The sequence below is a fragment of the Mauremys reevesii genome, linkage group 4 (assembly GCF_016161935.1).
Source record: "Mauremys reevesii isolate NIE-2019 linkage group 4, ASM1616193v1, whole genome shotgun sequence".
Lineage (NCBI taxonomy): Eukaryota > Metazoa > Chordata > Testudines > Geoemydidae > Mauremys > Mauremys reevesii.
In genome coordinates this window covers 74,771,712-74,787,018 of record NC_052626.1, presented here as the reverse complement: position 1 = coordinate 74,787,018, position 15,307 = coordinate 74,771,712, and the positions used below count along the sequence as shown (strand labels likewise).

General features: G+C 44.6%; 1 long non-coding RNA gene across 1 annotated transcript; it reads left to right on the top strand.

The window, feature by feature from the left end:
- Positions 1 to 412: 412 nt before the first annotated feature.
- Positions 413 to 6,950, top strand: LOC120405225. Its single transcript, XR_005598447.1, has 3 exons — positions 413 to 456; positions 790 to 829; positions 5,388 to 6,950. It is a non-coding gene; the product is annotated as an uncharacterized LOC120405225 (long non-coding RNA).
- The last annotated feature ends 8,357 nt before the right edge of the window (positions 6,951 to 15,307 follow it).

Sequence of the window (15,307 nt, the reverse complement as noted above, 5' to 3'; positions counted from 1 at the left end):
ACTGGGACTTTTCAGTTTGGAAAAGAGTTGACTTAGAGGGGACATGATAGAGGTCTGTAAAATCACGACTGGTGTGTAAGGAAGTGTTATTTACTCCTTCTCATAACATAAGAACCAAGGGTCACCTGATTAAATCAATAGGCAGTGGGTTTAAAATGGAAGTAAATTTCTTCACACAACATGCAGTTAACCTGTGGAACTCATTGCCAGGGGATGTTATGAAGGCCAAAACTATAATGGGGTTCAAAATAAGAACTAGATAAGTTCATGGAGGATAGGTCTATCAGTAGCTATTAGCCAAGATGGGCAAGGATGCTCTGAGTGTCCCTAGCCTCTGATTGCTAGAAGCTGGAAGTTGACGACAAGGGATGTATCACTCAATGCTTGCCTGTTCTGTTCATTCCCTCTGAAGCTCCTGGCTTTGCCCACTGTCGGAAGACAAGACTCGGATGGCAGGTTTGTATAATTTTTGGTGGTGCCCAAAACAGGTCCAACCTCCCCGCTCCCATCCCCACCGGCCTTGTAAGCTGATATATATTTTTTAAAATAATGTAAAAATGGACTGGAAACAGTAAGCGTTTAACAGTTCCCCTATATCACAATATCACTATCATAAGAAAAATTTATTTAGCTAAGAATATCAATTTTATTAATACTCTTTTGAATATGGAAACACTCGTGGATCAATAACCCACAAAAGCAAAAAGCTCTGTCTAATTCGCTATTGTACTCTAACCATGTAAATCTTGATAGCCAAGATGGATGAAAACTCCTTTTCTTATCTTTTAGATTTGCTGCATCTTTCTTTTGGATAACTTCAGTTTGCAAGGTGGGTGTCAAACTCAGGCCATCACTTGATGAATTACCCTTTTGTTCTTTCTCTCTAGGTAACTTTATTAAGAATTTATCCTTTGTTCATTATTATTACACAAAATTAATGGGGTGCGGCTGAGGGGTTTGGAGTGTGGGAGGGAGATCAGGGCTGGGGCAGAGGGTTGGAGTGTGGGGGGATGAGGGCTCTGGCTGGGGGTGAGGGCTGTGGAGTGGGGCTGGGGATGAAGGGTTTGGGGTGGGGGAGGGGGCTCAGGGCTAGAGTGGAGGGTTGGGGTGGGGGAGAATGAGGGCTCTGGCTGGGGATGAGGGGTTTGGGGTGTGGGAGGGGCTCAGGCAGAGGGCTGGAGTGCGGGGGTGAGGGCTGCGGGGTGGGGCCGGGGATGAGGGGTTTAGAGTGGGGGAGGGGGCTTAGGGCTAGAGTGGAGGGTTGGGGTGCAGGGGGGTGACGGCTCTGGCCGGGGGTGCAGGCTCTGGGGTGGAGCTGGAGATGCTGCTCTCCGAGGCTGAAGAGCAGGCAGACGTGGATTATTGCCATGGCTGTGCAGAGCATTACTACTGGGGTTGTATACTGATTTAACTGGATTTGTTGTTTTAACTGTTATACAAATATTTCAGCCTAGTAACCAAGATGAAAGGAATCTAAAAAGGTAAATCTTCATTAATGTGCACAGAGAGGTAAATGCATAACTCTATTATTGGGGGCATGGCCAGTCTGAAAGCCATATATTGTAAACAAGTATTTCTTTACCTATTTATGACTTTCTCACAGTCTGCGCATCTCTTATCTTGGACAATGAAAATCAGTTAAGGTGCTTCCAAGTTCTCAGTGCTGTAACGTTTGGGTTGCGAACACTTGATGGAAATTTGTCCTTGCTGTAAAACCAGTATTTTCAATGGAATTTAAAAGAATAACAGGGGGGACATTTTTCCGTGGGTCTTAAAGGTTTGTTTTTATAAAACTAATTTTTTAGCTAAAGTGGAGTTGTCACCTTACTAAGGGCTTGTCCACACTGGGGTTTCACACTGAGATAAACTGTGCCAGCACAAGTCATAGTTAACTGGGCATGGATTGTCTACACTAAGGGCTTGCACAAATGCAACTATGTTGGTGTAAAATAATCCAGTGCAGATAAGGCCTACAAGTCAGACAGTCTAGCACCCACAGCAATGCATCCCTAAGAACCACTTATAAAGAACAAAAGAAAGAAATGCCAACTCCTAAGCAAAAGAATGGGGCCAGGGATGACAGGTTCACAGTGCAGGATGGGGCTCAGGGCTGAGGCAGAGGGTTGGGGTTGCGGGGGTGAGGGATCTGGCTGGAGGTGCAGGCTCTGGGGTGGGGCTGTGCCGGAGATGAGGAGTTCAAATTTTTGGGTGCAGCAGGCAGGCTGGGACCAGAGAGGAGGACTCCCCACAGCCCTCTCCCTGCCTGCAGCAGTGAGCTCTGGGGGAGGGGCCCTTCCGCTCCTTCCCTTCCCCCCCGGCACGACACTCACCCAAGGCCCAGGCTGCTGCTCAGGAGGTCCAGACAGGATAAGCCCTCTGGGAGTCACCTGCTGGGGGGGAGGGGATGCTGCTGTGTCTCCTCCCTTGCTCCCTCTGCAGGCGCAGCAGTCAGCCTGCCTCGGGCGCTGCTCCCTGAGCCGGCAGTGGCTGGCGAGGGAGCACAGCGCACAGCTTCAGAGGGCAGCTGCCTGCTGCCCAGAGTCCCAGGCAGGGACGCTTGGGGGAGGCACGCGGGGGCAGCAGGTGGGGCAGTGGGACGCTCTGGGAGAGGCACGCAGGGGTGGGAGGTGGGGCTGCGGGAGAGACCCGGCCCCAAACATTGGTGGAGCCGGGTCCCCAGAGCCCTGAATTTGTTGGAGCCCAGACACCATGGGCCCTACAGCTCGCCACCCCTGGACAAGACACTGTGCTAAATGGACCATTGGTCTGATCCAGTATGGCCGTTCTTATGTTTGAGCCTCTGCAGTTTGATCAATTAAAACTACAATGGGCAAAGCCTTGGTTGATAGATTTTTGGGAACAATCCTGTACTGGGCCCTGGGAACTAGACACAACCTAAAAGGGCTTTTCCATCTCTGTGGTACATTGAAAAGATAACTACCATGAGAGCTGCAGATAAAAATTCACCATGATTTATTTTCCAGATGTAGATAGACACTAGATTCGTATTAAGGATTCCGGTTAGTGTAGTCCAAGCAGCATTTCTTGCATTAACACTACTATAATTAAAACTACCACTAGAGGGCAATCCCAGCTTTATGAGCACACACCACATTGCAGCCTCAAACATCCATGACATTCTACTACTGTATTTTATACAATGCCACACAACAGACTAAAGGATATGAGACTGCACCAGATCTTTTAAAAACACTGCAACACATTGAAATTAATTCATACCATATATCTGTAATACCATAAACATTAATCTACTGTTCTGAAGCTATTTTAAAAGAAGCTAAATACAAATTTGGGCTAAAGCCCACTCACTGATTTCTGTGGCGTTTCACTGGGTTACAGAGCAGGACTTGCATGCACAACATCTGGTTGTCATAGAAGAAATGCTGAGCTACATTCTCCATAGGGAAGGCTAGTGAATTCTTCTGGATAAGCTCTCAAAAAACAAGAGGTTATGGATAGATATTACTTGCCAGATCCTCAGCTAGCAGAAATTGCTGATTTACACCAGCTAAAAAATCTGGCCTCCACATCTCTTGCTAGTCACAAGTAACCAGGATTCTGAGATGCCCTTTCGGAGAAGGAGCTTCTTCCTGGGGAACTTCCAGACATGTCAGATTTGAGCCATTAACTTACTTGTCCAGCCCTTGTCTCTCGGGTACTTTCCTGTCACATTCATTAAACCTCAGAAATGTTTCTGGTAACACTGAGGCTTTGCTCTGAGAGATGGACACATCAGCTGAAGGTAAAATAGGAAAGGACCAAACATTTGAACAAAACTCAAACTTGAATCTCTTTATAGGTTTGACAAATCATTTTTTCCTTTGTTTCACTTTTGCTGCTGCTGTCCCCACACTACTGGATCTGTCTGGGTCAGAAAGGGCCAAGATACCATGAACAAAAGCAGTTTTTTTATGGTATCTGCCATCTAGCTGGAAATGGGAACTGGAAGCTCCAGTTTTGTAGATCCACTAGGTTTGGATTGTTTCAGTTGGATAGTCTCCATGAACATCTGAGCTTTAGGGGCCTATCTGAACTTAACCTCTGAATGTTTGGCAGTTCCCTCATTGCTAATTGAAGAAATTATTGGATGATGGTCTTTGGCCTGAATTGTGCAGGAAGTCAGACTAGATGATCACAATGGTCCCTTCTGAAGCTTAAAAGTTCTCAGTCTATAATTAGTCCCTCCTCCACATCTCCATCTCCTCTTCAAGGTGTGGAAACTGACATCCCAATAGCTTCCACACTGAAATGGGCATGAACCAAAAGTCTGGATCCAAGCTCCTTTAATTATGGGGAAATTTGAATCCAGATCCAGACTCTGCCGTTAGCTCCCATCTCTATAATGGTTTGAACCAAAAACCTGGATCTGAACATCCTAACCTTTGAGGAAGTTTGGATCTGGATCAAGACTTAGTGACTTTGAGCCATCTCTGTTTCTATCACAGTAGGATTTGGTGCTTTAAAGATGGGATTTTGCTACATCAGGGCAGGACCCAGGATCCTGGGTTTGGGCTACGAGGAGGAGGGCTCAGTGGGTGGCAATGGGTGTAGAAGGAGGTCTCTTATTCAGACACAAATATTGGCAATAATTCAAGGGTCTTTTCAGGCTTTCAGGTTTTGTGAACAAGGTCGTGTCCCAGTATTGTGTTCTGATGCTATAGCAGTCCCAAACATGTCAGAGCATTTATTTATAGGCATGTTCCACAGCATTCATCACCATAGTATTGCAGAAGTTTTCATGATGTTGAACAATACTGGATAACAACCCAGCAAAATTGGGTCTGTTCTATGAAAATTGGGGCCAAAGAAGGATACAGCAAAGGATGTGCCGATCAAACTGCATTCTGCATTATGCAGTTTTTCTCTCTGTACTCTGAAAAGTGTAACAATTGCATCATGGGGGTCCATAGTTATTGTCTCTCAAAGACCTCTGGGCAAGTTTGTTCAGTGCAAAATAATGGTTTTCCTACCAGTGAGCCCTTCAAACTCAGCCTGGGACCTGAGAAGGAAGTTGGGCTCTTTCTGGTTCACGCATTGTCTCCTGGAATACAGATTCTGCTACTGGCATTTAGTTAACCAAACAATGTTGTTGCTGATGCAGAAGCCAGACTGCAATCCAGCTCCTTTTTCTGTAGCCGTAGCTCAGCAGGGTCAGTGGGGCTCTGAATACACACATGGAGCAAATTTGCTATAGGGAGATGCCAGTTTCACACCTTCCCTTTTCTGACCATGACTGCCCTTTCAGGTTTGCTGCAATAAGCTCTTAATTTACCTTAAACCCAAAGCTACTGCCCCAATAATATGGGGACAGCCCTGACGAGATGATTTATCATGGGAGATTTATAGTCACATTTATTATTTTTCAGGTATGATTGCAAGGGGAAGTGGGGAGATAAAGGGAAGCAGGCAGGAGCCATTGTGAACTTGCTAACAGCATCTGAGAGCCACGTAGAGCTTTGTTCACCACCTGTGTCTGGAATCCAGCATCCTGGGATTTCGAGGCTATGTAGCTGGCTGTCAGGGGCCTGCTCCTGGGCCTGGGTCTTTGTTCTTGAATTTACATGGAAACATCATCGGAACTGGAGTGAAGTGGTAAGAAGGAGCCTGAGGGAAAAGAATCCATCAGTGGAGAGCAGTACAAGGAACACGGTGCCGGGTGCCCTTTCCACTACCTCCCAGGGTTGGCCCAGGCAACACAGGCTTCCATTTGCAGCAGGGCCCACATATAAGGAGATGTGGAACTAGGCCTCCACTGAACATTCTTTGAACTTCAGGGGCACTGTTTCCAGCTGGCCCCCTGGGGGCGTGGAGGGAGGCAGTACTGGACAAACATGAATCAGGGCCCAGAAAATGGCAAACAAGCATAAACTACACTGCTGTGCCACTTACATCCAGGCTTCAGACCAGCCCTGCATCAGCTCTGAGACTTCTGCAGGGGCAGAGAGGAAGCAATTTGCACCTTCCTATTTCCAGGACCGCTAGGATCTCCCTCACTCTCAGAGCCACTATGGGCATTGCAGCAGTGGGGAATCAGGGCCTGATGTGACTTCTTCTGTCCCTGATCCACCACCTTCCTCTTCTGCCTCACACATGACCAAACCTTGGCCTGCCCCTTGCCTGCCCTAGATCAGCATCTGCAGTCATGGCTCCCAATGGGGAACCAGCAAAACTGACAAAAAACGGCCCAAAGAGTAGGGATATCCCCCACCATGAAGAACTGATGCATTAATCCTGGAGAGGGTTTGGCATGATTAGCAGAGTGGTAATAAGACACCCTCCTCTAGCCTTTCCTGTTGGTTGAGAGTCACATATTTCCCCTGATAATGAAGAAAAAGTCAAATACTAAGGCAGAAGGAGGGTTTGAAGCCATCTCTGTATTCCAAACTCTGCCCAAGTGATCTCAGGGCAGTTTCTCTCCCAGAAAAGCCCTCCAGGGAGCTGGGCGAGAGGCTCTGAACTTACAAGAATGAACATAGACTTCTGAAAATGTTTCCCAAGTTAATTAAAAACAGTCCCAAGGTAGGATGGTGAGAGAGAAATTGAAATCAAACAATACAAAATCCAGCCCAAGCCTTCACCCCCAGTCTTGGCTTCTCCCAGAGAACTCCTCAGCTCACTACCTAGGGCCTCTTTCTGAAGAGAGCCTTTATATCTGGATGAGGTAAAAAGCCATTTGTAATTACCACTGAGTAAAACTTGTATCATTTTCCAGCAAGATCATCACCTGCTAACAGAGTGAGGTTTTCAGACAAATGCTGCCAGGCTGCTAGATCCCTGCAAAGTGATGGGAAAGCAAGCGGGTCCCAACGCTGCTTCTTACACCACTACTAACCAAGTCAGCAGAATGTCAACATGTGGATTGTCATGAAGATGCACAAAGTGTTACTGTGTAATCAAGATGAAAGGGACATTTCTTTTAAAAAATATAAATAAAGGAACAAAAAAAGTAGTTGCCTGAGTTTATTAATAGAATTGATAATTGATTAATCAAATTGATTTAATACAGCCGATACATAGCAGCAGAGTGTGCTTCTTTAACCTTCACATCATTCTTTATTTTGATTGGTTGCTTATGCATCACCTCTTCTGGTGTCAAAAAGAGGACCATTGCTTTATTAGCAATCTGGTATCTGGTTATTTGTACCTGGATAGTTACTATTTCCTTAAAGGGACACTGTCAGGATAAAAAATTACTATCTCTGCTATCAAATTCCTTCCCTGTGCCACTGATAACACCCACAATCATTAAAACCAAAAGATTTTTTCCATTTATTCTTACCATTGAAAATTTGTTTTCCACTTCACTCAGGTTGAAGAGTGAAGCAGGACTGGACAGTTTCACTTTCCCTCTCTATTCATTTTCACTCTCTGAGTCTCATCTAGCAGCCCCATGATTTATTTATAATCCCTGACACTGTAAGAAAGGTTTAACTATCCTTGCGAAAACCTGTTTTCATTGCAATTTGATAAAGTCATGAAAATATCATTGCAGATTTTGGACTTGCCTTCTCTTTTTGTTCTTTTGACAAAGCCTGTGTTTTGCCTTGATATTATTTAACCATTCCCCTTTTGAAAAAGTGCTATTTTGTGAATCTGAGTTAGTCACTATTCATGTTTTACTCACATGCCGTAAACTTTTAGACATATTAAGCACTTACTTTGGGATGAAGAAAATCAGACCTAGTTCTATGTAACTGAATGTGGTTAGAGCTGCATGAATGATGCAAAATATTATATTTTAGTTTAAATTGCTGCAAGAATCACATATATTTTCAGATGGTTTTCTCAGCTCAGTAAATTGGGTGAATAATGAAAAAAAATATTGGGAAAATACGACAAAGCTATAAGCTTTTGGGGGCAGGAACTGTTCTCATTTTTTTTACAACATATTTGTAGAGTGCTCAGCACAGTGGGGCTCTGATCCCTAGCTGAGACTCCAAGTCACTACTGCTGTGATACAATTAAGCATAATACTCAACAAATAGTACTCAACCAGCCGTGCAGTTCCATGGATCCAACCTAGTATCTGAGACTAAAGAGAGACACCCAGCGGGGAGAGAGGCACATGACAAATTGCAACTGTTGAACTGAGACTGAGGGACCACATTTTCAGCCACCCTCTTACATTGCACTCAGGCATTTTGCATGTGGAAGTGAGTGTCTGAGTGACTCAATGGGGCAGTTAGACATTTGACTGCTCAGCTGGTGGGCCTCAATATAGATCACAGTGAGAAAGGGCCCAAGGAGACAAAAGTGAAATGGGGACCCATCCATTCAGTACTGCTGGGTTGCTCAATTTAAAATAGGCTGTTATGGGAGAGTGTGTTGCTGTTGTAAGAAGCATGCTGCTTATTCTACTTACCAACTGTTCCTTTAAGTCAATTTTTCAAGTGTTATATGAGTTTTTAAAAAGAAAACCATCCATCTCTCCTGCACCAGTTCGAGGGGGATTTTATGGCCCTTGGCAAACTCAAGGCTGGAGGCTCCTTTCAGTACAATATGGAGGATTTCTAAGTGCGTATATTGCATATGATCCAAGTGCAGAATTCTCCCTAGTGCCTGGCAGTTATGTGCATGGAATTAATGCAGCCTACGCAACAGAATCTGTCCCTAGGGCCTGGTCTACACTGGGGTGGGGGTCGATCTAAGGTACGCAACTTCAGCTACGTGAATAGCGTAGCTGAAGTCAAAGTACCTTAGCTCGAATTACTTACCCGTCCTCACGGCGCGGGATCGACTTCCGCGGCTCCCCCGTCGACTCCGCTACCGCCACTCGCTCCGGTGGAGTTCCGGAGTCGACGGGAGCACGTTCGGGGTTCGATATATTGCGTCTAGATGGGACGCGATATATCAAACTCCGAGAAATCGATTGCTACCCATTTGTGCGTGAGCCGTGAGTGTATCTCACAAGTGTGGATAATGACTGAGCTGTGAGTGTGTCTCATAGTGTGGGTCCACATATGTGTTAGATGTGAGTATGCCTCACAAGCATGTGTTGTGTGTGTGAGCTGCGAGTATCTCTTATATATGTATTATGAGTAAGACTATGAGTTGGTCACAGCTTCTGTGATTTTACATGACCTCTGCGACTTCAGCCCCGGGTGGTGGGGGTCTGGCTGTCAGCCCCAGGCAGTGAGGCTCCGGCTGTCAGCCCTGGATGCAGGGCTCAGGCTTCCATGATATATTGTTTATTGCCCATGTTCTGTCTGTGACTTTTACTAAAAATAACTGTGACAAAATCATAGCCTTAGTTATGAGTGTGTCTCGTTGTGTGTATGCCAGGGATCACCAGCCGGGGAAGAAACACTGCTTTGGCGTCACAAAGGGCTTTGCCTAAAGCATGGAGGCCCATCATATTGGGTTTAGAAAATGAGTGAAAAAAGTGGGTTGGACCTTTAAGTTTCAGCTGAGGCCATAGTCAACCCCCCTCCTACTTCCCAGTAAATCTGTTATCGCTAGGTTCATCCCATCAGCTATCTCTCCCAGAGAGTACTAAAGGATCAGCCCAGTTCTATTAAGAAAATATGGAATCAAATGGCACTACCAGGCACGTCTGGCACCTCAGTGACCTATTTAACATGGTGCTATATGGGCCCATACTGCCCATCTTAGATCAACCCATGGATGGGGCTGGTTGCATGCAGATCTCCTACATAGAAGGAGGCTCATCCACTTCTGCCTCCCTATTCCCTCACCCTAATCCTGAGGAGACCTCTCCAAGGCCTGTGTGGGGACAGGTGAAGACTACGTGGGCTGAGTGGAGAAGTGAGTAGGAGAGGGGTAGAGCCAGGCCAGGGAAGAAAGCACACAATCCCTTCTCCAGTCTCACAGAGGTCCCTAGGGCACCTATGGCCAGGGGTACTCCTTGATATCACAGCTCCAGTGAACCACCATGCAAATGACCCTGGCCTCACACAGATCCTTTCTGGAGACAGGTTCACAGCCTATTTCATATGAGAATGAGGGGCCTTCACCCAGACGTTATGTGCTGGCTACACTAGGAATGAACTGACAGACAGATCTACACATATGACATGGTGTAAGCATCACAAGGATCAAACACACACACAGAGATTTTGGCCCAGCCTGGGAGCTCTGTACTACAAGGCCTGAGCACCCTCACCTCCCATTGAAGCCAGTGGGAATTGGTGGCACTCAGCAACTTTCAGGATTGATCCCTAGCCTGGAGGCTGAATGGAAATTCATCAATAATAGCAGACCATGGTTTGTTACTTTCTTTTGGAACCCTTGTCTATTAGAACAAATGAGCGATCATTTCTCTAGGTTAGGGTGGAAGTTTCCGAGCTATTATCTCCTCTTTATGGGGGAGTGTTTACAAGTGTCTCATTTTAGGAACATAAATCATCCTCACTTCAACTAAATTAGTGTTAATGCAAATTCTCTTCTTCGCTTCTGTACAGCAGGAGCAGATTCAAGTGCATCCAAATGGCCCAACACTTGAGACATTGTCTGGTGCACTGGCTTTTTCCTCCAGCTGTGCAGAAACATATACAAGCCAGTCCACAGCGGCATTGTTATGGAAAGAAATTACTCAGAAGAACTTCTGATCCTGTGGGAATGCAGGGATGTGATGGTGCTCTGGGATTTTATGCCCTTGCAGCACAATCTGGATGTAAGATCCAGAATGCAACTTACATTTGTAAGTAGCAAATCAGAGGGATTCAGCAAAGATCCTAGTTGCTCTCTGAAGAGGACACCTTGATTTAGGGGAAGAATAGGTCACCTTGTCTCTCCAACTGAAAGGGAATAAGACACACTGAAGAGGTTAGCAGGATGCTTGGCTTCCCCAGAAAAAGATAGCATAAGATGTTGGGAAGAGATTTGGGCTCAGGGCCTAGCATGGAGGCCTCAGATGTTAGGAAAAGCTTCAGATGAGTATCCAGATATTGGGATATTCAGAGGCACTGAACCCCAATGCAAAAACATTGGAAGTTCAGCTCTTGCTACCACAGATGCTCATCAAGGGCCAAGTTCAGCCCTGGGTAACTCCACTGACTTCAGAAGAGTCACACCAGGGAGATATTTGGTCCCATAAATGTCTGTGGTTACTTGGTTTTCTTTTAGGCAGAACTCAGTACCTCAGCAAGATGGCTCTGGGTGACTGTGATGGTGCGTCCAAGCTGGGGAAAGCAGCCAATGGCATTACTGTGAATTGAAGCTTTTTTGTGATCTACTCATTTGACTCACCAGGCTCCATTGTCAGGGGAGAGGGAGAACCCTGTGGTTTTCTATGGGAACTAGGCTGAGGAAATTAGGGATGGGTGCAGTGGCACAGATGAAATAAGAATTTACGTGGACATTCAACGGGAAAGCTTATTCAAGCAAGATTTCTGCCCCAAAGATTCAGGTAAGTGTCCAGTTCATGGTGACCTGGAGCCACATTCTTGCCCACGACCTCAAGGTCAGGCCTGAAGTGAATGCCTAGCAAGCCAGTCATATCCCATTTGCAATCATCCTTTTTCTTGCTAGTGCATACACCTTAAGGGGATGAGGTTATAATTGTTCATACTGCAAAGAGGTATGTACAATCATTCTGCAGTGACTGGAATTTCTCAGTGGATTTATACCTGGGTCGTATAGAATTCCATCTGCATTTATTCCAGGCCCGCTGAAGAGGAAGCAGATTTTTCTTACAAAACACTGAGTCTGCAAGTGCATTCATCTCTGTTATAGGCAGTTATGAGGGGCCCATTCAGTGTCCAAAACACTCTCCGCAAATGGGAAAGCCAGGAGTTGGGCTAATGCCCTGATGGAACAGCCTAGTGCTTGGATTGTCTATTGCAGGGATTCTCAAACTTCATTGCACCGTGACCCCCTTCTCACAACAAAAAATACTACATGACCCCAGGAGGGGGGACCGAAACCTAAGCCCGCCCGAGCCCCCCGCCCCAGGTGGGGGGACCAAAATCTGAGCCCCACTGCCCCTGGTGGGGGAGAGGGGTCAAAGCCAAAGCCCAAGGCCTTCAGCCCCAGCCCCGGGCGACTGGACTCGGGCTTGGCCTTTGTCTAAGCCAGCCTTGGCAACCCCATTAAAATGGGGTCATGACCTCCAGTTTGAGAACCCCTGGTCTATTGGAAATTTTAACTTGCATTTCTTGATTTAACCACATGGGGGCATATGGTTATTAAGAGAAATCATGCAAATCTCAGCTTGCTACAGGTACACTGTCCCTTTAAAACTCAAACATATATTCTGAAAATCCTGACCTGGGTTACTATTAACACTGTAATATTTAAGGGACACAATTAGGTTTAAAAATAATATACTTGTAATAAACATATTCCCTTTCCTATGTTATATATTAAAAATAATACATTAGAATATTAAAATGAAGGCTTTTTAAAAATCTCATTAACTTTTCACAGTTTATGCAATTGTTTACATTTTTCTTTTTTTCTCAGCTTGGACAATGAAAACAGCCTACTCAGTTTCACTTTTGTTGCTAGTCACTTTCTTTTAAGCAATTCCACTTTCCAGTCCTTGTGAACTGATATAATGCTCTTTTTAATAAAATAAGATTAAAAGGGAGTTCATTTTAAAAAATATTGTGAAAACATTTATATAGTGACATTAAATCTTGTAAAATCTTTTTATTTTATCCTATATTATTAAACAAAATCTAAATGCAGGGTGTAAAGTACTGTGTTTCTTTAAACCTGAAACCAAACCAACAAACAAACTTTCAGCTAGGCTTGTTAAGTTATTCCTTTGTACAAAAACAACTTTAAATCAATATTTTTAAAAGCTAAAAAAATAAACATAAAAACATAAAGGGTTAAAATTTAAACACAGAAAAGTTAGGAAACCTTCGCTTAAAGGTGTCTGTGAATGTTATTTCTGAGCAATTATAGATACTTGATAAAGGCACAGAATAATCAATCTACCTAGGTTCCTATAACAACCCCCTTCACTCCATCATCTGACCACCTCATTTAACCATATACATGTAAATACAGAAATCTTTTCCCTGGTATAATAACAATAACATGCAGCTAGTCCATGCTCAAAGATTATTTGTTTCATATTCATGAAATGCACAATCAAACATCAGAATGTAAACATCATAAATCCACACACAATTTTCTCTTTTTTTCATCTAAATTTCATTATTCCTAATCATAGAACCACAGAAATGAAGAGCTGAAAGGGACCTCAAGTGTCATCGAATCTAGCCCCCTGCACTGAGGCAAGACCAAGTAAACCTAGACCAGTAGTTCCCAACCTGTGGTCCCCGGATTCCTGGGAGTCTGCAGACTATGTCTAAGACTTCTAAAGGGGCCGTCACCACCATTCAACATTTTTAGGGGTCTACAAATGAGAAAAGGTTGAGAACCACTGAGCTAGACCATCCATGACAGGTGTTTGTCTAACCTGTTCTTTAAAACTTCCAGTGATGAGGATTCCACAACATCCCTGGGAAGCCTAGTCCAGAGTTGAACTATCCTTATAGTTAGAAAGTTTTTCCTAATATTTAATCCCTTGCTGCAGAGTAAGCAAATTATTTCTTCTTCTACCTTCAGTGGACACTGAGAACAATTAATCACCATCCTCTTTTATAACCACCCTTTACATAATTGAAGACTATTATAAGGTCCCCCCTCAGTCTTCTTTTCTCAAGACTAAACATGCCCAGATTTTTAAACCTTTCCACATAGGCCAGGTTCTCTAAACCTTTTTACCTTTTAACTCTGGACTCACTCCAATTTGTCCACATCTTTCCTAAAGCCTGGCAGAACTGGACACAGTATTCCAGATGAGGTCTTACTAGTGCTGAATAGAGCAGGACAATTTCCTCCCATGTCTTACGTACAACACTCCTGTTAATACACCCCAGAATGATATTAACCTTTCTTGCAACTGCATCACACTATTGGCTCATATTTAGTTTGTGAGCCTCTATAACCCTCAAATCTTTTTCAGCAGTTGTGATGGGGGTTCCGGGGGAGCCAGTTGAGGTCACTCAATTAGGGTGAACTGCAAAGAAGGGGGCAGACAATCCCCAAAACTGGTGGATTTCCAATACTTAGCTTTACCAAGCAAGCCCAAATTAGCTTCCGTTATATCTCACTGGTTACTCAGAAGATATATCATGTCCACTGCTTCCCCCCATCTTCTAGGCCTGTAGCTCTGCCAAAGAAGGAAATTAGATTGGGCTGGAATGATTTGTTCTGGACAAATCCATGCTGCCTATTTCTTGTAACCCTATTATCCTCTAGGTGCTTACAAACTGATTATTTAATAATTTGTCCTAGAATCTTTCCAGATATCAAAGTTAGACTGACTGGTCTATAATTCCCCAAGTCCTCTTTGTCCTCCTTTTTAATGATAGGTACTATGTTTGCCCTTCTCCAATTCTCTGGGATTTCACCTGTCCTCCATGAGTTCTTGAAGATAATTGTTAATGGTTCTGAGGTTGCTTTAGCTAGTTTCTTAAGTACCCTAGGTGTTTTGTGATAAACAAATCAATGTTGAGGGGTTCTTGGGAATTAAAACGGGCAAGGGGGGGTTAGAGGCGAACCAGCCAGCTAGCTTCTCTAAGCTTTTTTGTGCTGATGCATTCCACAGTTCTCGGGAGCGTTTCGAAGAGAGAGAGCTTTGTAGGATTTCTAGGTTAGAAATTAATTGCGCCGGAATATATTGGTGGTGATAATTAAGGAGACCTAGTAGCTGCTGAAGCTCTCGTTTATTTTTTGGAGAGGCTTCTGTCCAAGGGTCTAATACGCTGGCTGGGGCTTGTGTGTGAGTGGTGGGAGTGAAATGGAGTCCCAAGAATGAGAATTGCTGGCTGGCCTGCAGGTGGCTCTTTGTTTTGTTAATTTGCCACCCATCTGCTTCTAATGCATCTATTACCATTTGGGTGGTACTTTGAACTGCTTGTGGATTGGGCCCACAAATGACAATGTCATCTACATAGGCTAACAGGGACACATCCTGTAGGGGTTTTACCTTTTTTAATGTGATATTGAGATGGGACGATGCAAGTGCAGGTGAATTACAGAACCCCTGTGGGCAGACTTTAAGATTCCTTGTGTGTCCTGGAGTGGGATTTGGTAAAACATATCTTTTAGATCAAGAGTACATGCCCACTGATTACTTGCATCGCTTAGTTGCCGCTGTATTTCTGGAATGGTGACAGAGTTGGAAAATGCGATAGGCTTTACACGGCTGTTAGCTTGTCTATAATCAATGACAAGGCGATATTTAGAGGGATCGCCGGGCTTGGGAATACCCCAACCCGCGGACAGAAAGGTGGATGCAGTAACC